At 39.9% G+C, this 9,168-nt stretch overlaps 1 pseudogene; it reads left to right on the plus strand.

The window, feature by feature from the left end:
* Positions 1-6,754: 6,754 nt before the first annotated feature.
* LOC102403396 lies at positions 6,755-7,990 on the plus strand (annotated as a pseudogene).
* The last annotated feature ends 1,178 nt before the right edge of the window (positions 7,991-9,168 follow it).

Below are 9,168 nucleotides of genomic sequence, written 5' to 3' on the forward strand. Positions count from 1 at the left end.
TTGTACTTTAAAAAAAATCACATTGTACAACCTAAATACATACAAGTTTTGTCAATCATACCTCAATAAAGCTGGGTGGAATGAAATAATACATGTCTACATTATTTGATGATTGTAAAATATTACACACATGCTTTTTAATCATCATCACTTTCCTCCATTCTTGGTGACTTCCTCTGACCTCTCTAGTTCAGAGTGTTCAGCTAAATATAACACTTGCTAGTTAATAGGAGTATATGAGCCACAGTTCTAGGCACTACGAAAACAAAGACAAACAAAGTGGTCTTTGCCTTCAAGGTAATCAGAGGGCTATAACACACTAGACTAAAAGCCATTATAGAGGCTCCTGCAGAGAATACTCTAGGAATACAGTTGTAAAATTTCCAACTCAGATGGAGTGGAAGAAGCAACAACGGGGCTGAGTATTAGAGGATGCATAAGCATTATCCAAACAGAAGAAGGTAGGAGGACATTCTAAGTAGAGATAAAACATGCAAAGACATGAAGTTTAGTCAGAACAAAAGTATTTTGAATTCAAAAAGTCACTGTTTCATCAAAGGACATAATCAATAGAGTGAAAGGCAATCCACAGAATGGAAGAAAATATTTACAAATCTTATATCTGAGAAGGGGTTAATATCCAGAATGTATAAAGAACTCTTACAATTCAACAACAAAAAATAAACAACTCTATTACAAATAGGCAGAGGACTTGAATAGACATGTCTCTAAAGAAGATATACAAATGGCCAATAAGCACATGAAAGGATGTCCAGCATCACTAATCATTAAGGAAAAGTAATTTAAACCACAGTGAGAAACCACATCACATCCATTAGAATAGCTACCATCAAAGAAAAAGAGAAAGAAAGAAAAGAAAAGAAGCATTGGTGAGGATGTAAAGAAATTAAAACCCTTGCGCATTGTTGGTAAGAAGTGCACAGCTGCTGGGGAAAGCAGTATAAAGGTTCCCCTCAAAATTATATGAATTATCATATAATCCAGCAATTCCACTTCTGGGTATATACTCTAAAGAATTCAAATAAAGGCTTCAAAAGATACTTATGCACTCATGTTCATAGCAGCACTATTCAAAATAGCATAAAGGTAGAAGCAACTCAAGTGTCCATCAACAGGTAAATGAATATGATATAAACACACAATGGAATGTAATTCAGCCTTAAAAAAGGATGGAAAATCTATATTTCCCACACTACAACATGGATGAATTTTGAGAACATTATGCTAAGTGAAATAAGCCAGTCATAAAAATGACAAACATTGTATGATTTCACTTACGTGAAGTATCCAGAATAGTCAAATTCATAGAGATAGACGATGCAACGGTAGTTATCATGGGCTGGGGAAAAAGGGAATGAGGAGTGATTATTTAATGGATACAGAGTTTCAGTTTTTCAAGATGAAAAAAGTTCTAGAATTGTTTGCACCAAAGTGAATGTGCTTAACACTTGTGCTCTGTACACTTAAAAATTATTAAAATTGTAAATTTTATGTGATGTGTATTATACCACAATTTTTTGCAAAAGATATTTTGGGAAAGTTAAAGGAGTTTGTAAGGACTGGGTATTATTGCTAACTTTTTTAGGTGTGACAATTGGTTACATAGGACAATATTTTTTATTCTTAGGAAATGCATACAAAAAATTTAAGGGAGAAGTGCAACTTATTTTGAAATTCATGGATGGAAAGATAGATGTATAAATAAAAAGTTATATAAAACCAACCTGACAAAATGATAACCACTGGATTCAGGTAGATGTACAGTGTTCATTGTACTATTCTTTCAATATTTTCTCAATATTTGAAAATTTGTATTATAAACTTTTAGGGAAAAAAAACTTCTTAATTGCTTTATGAAGGTGGAAATAATGACCAAGTCATCACACATGCAGAAAATAGTTAGATGTTTCAGTAGGAGTTAACTCTGGTTATGACTGCCCCCAAAAAGTCAACAAAACAAAAAATAATCACAAGCTGTATTAATAGAAATGCAGTACTCATAGTGTGACTCTGGGCAAGTATTTACCCTCTACAAGTCTCAGTTTCATCATGTACAAAATAGGAAAAGAATTAAATGAGACACTGTGTGTTAAGAGCTTGAAACATAAGTGAATATTCAACAAGCCTCCATAAGTAGCTGGTAGGATTGCAAGAATAAGGAAAATGCTACAGTCCTAATGGACTTCTGTGCTGGTGGCACTATGCAGAACAGTCTATACTCTGCGTCCGGCGTGGTCAAAGCATATTCCTCTGGTTTCTTGGGTGATATTGTCATGTCATATAATGAGCTGCTGAAGGATAACAGGGTTTCACCAGGAGTGGGAAAGACTGAGGTAGGGAAGGCATTATGACTGTCTTCTGATAGCTAAAGGATTAAGCCCTAGGAGCAAAGGGAGAAAGTTCATTAAAACAAATCTCATGTTAAATAAGGTTTGAAGAAAAAACTGACTGTGTCAGGAAGTTGTTAGCTCCCTGACTCTGGTGATGGGTGAGTTGCAATCAGAGGCTGGACAACCACTTGATGAAAACGTTGTCATAAAAATGAGATTGGGCCAAATAATCTTCATGGTCCGTTCCAATTCAGGGAGTCTAAGATGCTCTTAAAATATAGCACCTGGAACTGAATGATGCCTTAGAGGTGAGTTAGTGAGACAAACACCCTCCTTACTAAAGTTATTGTTGCTTAAATCTTGAAGATCTCTATGTTATGTGAAGAAGGGAGAAAACTCAAAATTAAATATATTTGTTACATCTGTCTGTTGTTAATATTATGTCACCTATGCCAAATGTTCGATCTACTCATCTTTACTCTTGTCTTCATTCACTTACCTTTTCAGTATTTCATATTTATTTACAAGATATGTCTCCCCCCCCAGGTATCAAGGATACAAAAATGAACAGACGTAAGAACAAGAAACTTGCAATGTAAGGGCCCAGTGGTGGAATTAAGAGACATGCGCAGAGCGGATAAGGATGGAGATTCACTCTGGCTAAGGATGGTGGGAGTCTTCCTTGAAATATTTGAGCTGCATCTTGGAAGACGAATGAGGTTTTCCAGATGCAGAATGAGTAGAAAATCATTCAGGCAAATGGAAGAGCTTATTAGAAGTCAAAATAGAAAAGCGTCCCATGTTTTGGAGGGAAATGTAACCAGGTAAGACCAGGTCTCAAGGATATATGAAAGGCCAAGAACATTAGGAACATGTATACCAATTCTAAAAGGAAAGAGACTTAAACACCCAGCTTTCTCTGTCTTCTCTTCTTCTCATTTTTCGAGATCCCCTCATAAAACCCAGTATGTTTTCATTCTTTAAACTGGTGACCTCATATTTTCACAATGTAAGTCTTAAGAATTTTCTTGCCTCCCAGCTATCCTTCTATTTTAAGAGAATTTGAAGCTGTAGGAATCTGGAATTAGTCTCTTCCTGGTAGTACATTTCAGATTATTAATTCCTCAGAATACACCCCACCTCCTCCTCACTCCTTTTGTTTGGCTTGTCGTGGATCTCCCATCAGAACCCTCTCTGCAAGCCTGTCATGTGTGGAGCACTCTTGGATTCCTTTAATGTTGCCTCCAATTAATTGAAATTCCTTTTCCCTCCATTTCTTTAGCTAACAAGCAGTGCTGATGATGGGAAAGATGAAAGTGAGAGCTGAAGAGGCTCATGAAGCCTTAACTTGACCTATAAAAGAACTCTAGCATGATCCCTGTGAAACCTGTATGCAGGTCAAGAAGCAACAGTTAGAACCGGACATGGAAAAATGGACTGTTTCAAAATCAGGAAAGGACTATGTCAAGACTGTATATTGGCACCCTGCTTATTTAACTTACATGAGGAGTACATCAAGCAAAATGCCGGGCTGGATGAAGCACAAGGTGGAATCAAAATTGCCGGGCAAAATATCAATAACCTCAGATACGCAGATGACACCACCATTAGGACAGAAAGCTAATAGGAACTAAAGAGCATCTTGATGAAGGTGAAAGAGGAGAGTGAAAAAGCTGGCTTAAAACTCAACATTGAGAAAACTAAGATCATGGCATCCAGTCCCATCACTTCAAGGCAAATAGATGGGGAAACAGTGGAAACAGTGACAGACTTTATTTTGGGGGGCTCCAAAATCACTGCAGATGGTGACTGCAGCCATGAAATTAAAAGATGCTTCCTCCTTGGAAGAAAAGCTATGACCAATCTAGACAGCATGTTAAAAAACAGAGATATTACTTTGTTATTGATGTTTTTGAACTGTGGTGTTGGAGAAGACTCTTGAGAGTCCCTTGGACTTCAAGGAGATCCAACCAGTCCATCCTAAAGGAGATCAGTCCTGAGTGTTCATTGGAGGGACTGATGTTGAAGCTGAAATGCCAATATTTTGGCCACCTGATGTGAAGAACTGACTCATTTGAAAAGACCCTGATGCTGGGAAAGATTGAGGGCAGGAGGAGAAGGGGACGACAGAGGATGAGATGGTTGGATGGCATCACTGACTTGATGGACATGCGTTTGGGTAAACTCCAGGAGTTGGTGGTGGACAGGGAGGCCTGGCGTGCTACAGTCCACGGGATCACAAAAAGTCAGACATGACTGAGTGACTGAGCAACAATCATGATCCTAATATGGGTTCAGTCAGTTCAGTCGCTCAGTCCAACTCTTGTGACTCCATGGACTGCAACATGTCAGGCTTCCCTGTCCTTCACCATCTCCCAGAGCTTGCTCAAACTCATGTCCATCAAGTCGGTGATGCCATCCAGCCATCTCATCCTCTGTCGTCCCCTTCTCCTCCTGCCCTCAATCTTTCCCAGCATCAGGGTCTTTTCAAATGAGTCAGTTCTTCACATCAGGTGGCCAAAGTATTGGCGTTTCAGCTTCAACATCAGTCCCTCCAATGAACACTCAGGACTGATCTCCTTTAGGATGGACTGGTTGGATCTCCTTGAAGTCCAAGGGACTCTCAAGAGTCTTCTCCAACACCACAGTTCAAAAGCATCAATTCTTTGGCACTCAGCTTTCTTTATAGTCCAACTCTCACATCCATACATGACTACTGGAAAAACCATAGCTTTGACTAGATGGACCTTTGTTGGCAAAGTAATGTCTCTGCTTTTTAATATGCTGTCTAGTTTGGTCACAACTTTTCTTCCAAGGAGGAAGCAGCTTTTAATTTCATGGCTGCAATCACCATCTGCAGTGATTTTGGAGCCCCCAAAAATAAAGTCTATCACTCTTTCCACTGTTTCCCCATCTATTTGCCATGAAATGATGGGACAAGATTCTGTGATCTTAGTTTTCTGAATAATGAGTTTTAAGCCAACTTTTCATGTTCTTCTTTCACTGTCATCAAGAGGGTCTTTAGTTCTTCTTTGCTTTCTGCCAAAAGGGTGGTGTCATCTGCATATTTGAGGTTATTGATATCTCTCCCAGCAATCTTGATTCCAGCTTGTGCTTCATCCAGCCAAGTGTTTCTCACGATGTATTCTGCATATAAGTTAAATAAGCAGGGTTAATAAGCATATGTTAAATATATAGCCTTGATGTACTCCTTTCCCTATTTGGAACCAGTCTTTTGTTCCATGTCCAGTTCTAACTGTTGCTTCCTGACATGCACACAGATTTCTCAAGAGGCACGTCAGGTGGTCTGGTATTCCCATCTCTTTCAGAATTTTCCACAGTTTGTGGTGATCCACACAGTCAAAGGCTTTGGCATAGTCAATAAAGCAGAAGTAGATGTTTTTCTGGAATGCTCTTGCTTTTTTGATGATCCAGCAGATGTTGGCAATTTGATCTCTGGTTCCTCTGCCTTTTCTAATTCCAGCTTAAACATCTCCAAGTTCATGGTTCACATACTGTTGAAGCCTAACTTGGAGAATTTTGAGTATTACTTTACTAGAGTGTGAGATGAGTGCAATTGTTTGATAGTTTGAGCATTCTTTGGCATTGCCTTTCTTTGGGATTGGAATGAAAACTGACCTTTTCCAGTCCTGTGGCCACTGCTGAGTTGTCCAAATTTGCTAGCATATTGGGTACAGCACTTTCACAGCATCATCTTTTAGGATTTGAAATAGCTCAACTGGAATTCAATCACCTATTCTAGCTTTGTTCATAGTGATGCTTCCTAAGGCCCACTTGACTTCTTATTCCAGGATGTCTGGCTCTAGGTGAGTGATCACACCATCGTGATTATCTGGGTCGTGATGATCTTTTATGTATAGTTCTTCTGTGTATTCCTGCCACACATTCTTCTTAATATCTTCTGCTTCTGTTAGGTCCCTACCATTTCTGTCCTTTATTGAGCCCATCTTTGCATGAAATGTTCCCTTGGTATCTCTAATTTTCTTGAAGAGATCTCTAGTCCTTCCCATTCTATTGTTTTCCTCTATTTCTTTGCACTGATCACTGAGGAAGGCTTTCTTATCTCTCCTTGCTATTTTTTGGAACTCTGCCTTTCAATGGGTTATTCAGTTTTAATCCTGTTTTCGTCTCTAGTAGTTTTAATAAAGAACTGTTGAGAGAAAGAAAGAACTGTAATTCCCCCATCACTACTATTTAATGATTTTGGCAAAAATTGATACTCCTTTTGGTCAAGGGGTTGAGTGTGACTATCTGCAAAGAAGGTAAAATATAGCATGCCTGCTCGCTGTCTCAGCCCACACCGCCGCCGCCGCTGCTTAGGGCCCAGCTTCACTCCTCCTGCTTCTCCGCCTTCTTGCCTGTGCGCTGCCGGGCCGGCCGCCATGGCGAACATGGCCAACACGAAACTGTACATCCAGGGCGTCCCGTGTGGCGCCAGCGAGAACGAACTGAAGAAGGCATATAGAAAGTTAGACAAAGAATACTATCCTTATAAGTCCAAATGCTGGTGACAGATTCAAAGAAATAAGTTTTTCATATGAAGTACTATCAAATCCTGAGAAGCGGGAACTATATGACAGATATGGAGAACAAGGTCTTCGGGAGGGTAGTGGTGGAAGTGGTGGCATGGATGATATTTTCTCTCACATTTTTGGTAGAGGCTTATTTGGCTTCATGGTCAATCAGAGCATAAGTCAAAATGGCAGAAGAAGAGGAGAAGACATGATGCATCCGCTCAAAGTATTTTTAGAAGACCCGTGTAATGGCAAGACAACCAAACGGGCAACTTAGCAAGAATGCACTCTGTGGTGCATGCAGTGGCCAAGGTGAGAAGTCTGGAGCTATTCAGAAGGGTAGTGCTGCTCGGGGTCGAGGTGTACAAATCATGATCAAACAGCTGGCTCCAGGAATGGTACAGCAGAGGCAGTCTGTGTGTTCTGACTGTAACGGAGAAAGAGAGGTAATTAATGAAAAGGACCACTGTAAAAAATGTGAAGGGAAGAAGGTGATTAAAGAAGTCAAGATTCTTGAAGACCACATTGACAAAGGCATGAAACATGGACAGAGAATTACATTTACTGGGGAAGCAGACCAGGTCCCAGGAGTGGACCCAGGAGATGTTGTTCTTTTGCTACAAGAAAAAGAACATGAGGTGTTCCAGAGAGATGGGAATGATTTGCATATGACATAAAAGATAGGACTTGTTGAAGCTCTGTGTAGATTTCAGTTCACATTTAAGCACCTTGATGGACATCAGATTGTGGTAAAATACCCCCCTGGCAAAGTAATCAAACCAGATGTGTTCTTATAGTTCAAGGTGAAGGAATGCCACAATATCATAATCCCTTTGAAAAAGATGATCTTTACGTAAAGTTTGATGTGCAGTTTCCTGAAAACAACTGTATCGACCTAGACAAGCTTTCTGAATTAGAAGATCTTCTGCCATCTAGACCAGAAGTTCCAAATATTATTGGAGACACCGAGGAGGTAGAGCTTCAAGAATTTGATAGCACTCAGGGCTCAGGAGGTGGTCAGAGGTGTGACGCCTATAATGATATAGCTCTGATGAAGAAAGCAGTAGCCATCATGGATCAGGAGTGCAATGTGCCCATCAGTAAACTCTGCAAATTGCACAGGTGGATTTTCTTTCCACATTGGTCTGGTTTGTTTTCTGCAGTCCAGCTGGAGCATCTGGTCAACCCAGATGAGCTGATGGACATCTGTTGGTCTATGTGTAACTTTTTAAATTGGTATAATACCTACAGAGTATATAATTTAAACTAACCACAAAGCTTTACATCTTCATCTCGACTGTTCTATAGCAGAATAAAAAACTTGAAAGGAAACAAGACTTCCTTTCACACATGGATTATAAATTTCAGTCCTGATATCTGTGCTTGATTGTTATCAGTTTTGTGTAGATTTTGTGTTTCATATTTTAAATTCAAATCCCACATTGTAACGTTTCTATACAGTTTGTCCTGAAGCTTTGTGTTTGGCTGCACCTGCATGCTGCTGCTAAGTCGCTTCAGTCCTGTCTGACTCTGTGCGACCCCAGAGACGGCAGCCCACCAGGCTCCGCCGTCCCTGGGATTCTCCAGGAAGGAACACTGGAGTGGGTTGCCATTTCCTTCTCCAGGCTGCTACAAATAAAATAAAGAATATCATAGCCTGTATCTATCATTTAGATGCATGGAAAAATGGGCTTTGCACACAATGGGTTTGGAGCTTACTGGGAACAATGGAAAAAATATCATTAGCTGAGTTGTGGTTGTAAAGTTTTAGGCAGGGGTGTGTTTCTTTTTCTTTCTTTTTTGTACCATCTTGTGAAAGGTTTCTGGAATTGAATAATAAAAAGCAGTTGGTTTTATTAAAGAAAAAAGAAAAACAATATGGCATGCTTGGAGTCCCTTAGCTTGTGAAATTACCAAGACCCATTATTTCAGCATGGTTGTCTCCAGGCCAGCTTCAACACAAGAAAAAAGGACTGGTAAGATGCCTTCCCCTGAACAGTTTAATTTGTTTGACACATCTTATTGGTAAAAGCTCAGGTGAAGGGATACTGAAGATGGACGAGGGCTGGGATCTCTAAATATGTTGAAAATGTTATCTGTTCTTTCTCAAATATGTCTCTCCCCTTCAGGTATTTGCTCTGTGATAGCCTTTTCCCTTGGCAGCCATTGAGTCTCTGTGCCTCGTATTTCAAAACTGATAAGGAAAGGCAGAGACCCTCCTGTGTTGCGGGGCACCTGGGGAAGAGAGGCCATATGTGACTTGGGCTGCATAGCCTCACAGC

The sequence above is a fragment of the Bubalus bubalis genome, chromosome 3, assembly GCF_019923935.1.
Source record: "Bubalus bubalis isolate 160015118507 breed Murrah chromosome 3, NDDB_SH_1, whole genome shotgun sequence".
In the NCBI taxonomy this organism is placed as follows: Eukaryota; Metazoa; Chordata; class Mammalia; order Artiodactyla; family Bovidae; genus Bubalus; species Bubalus bubalis.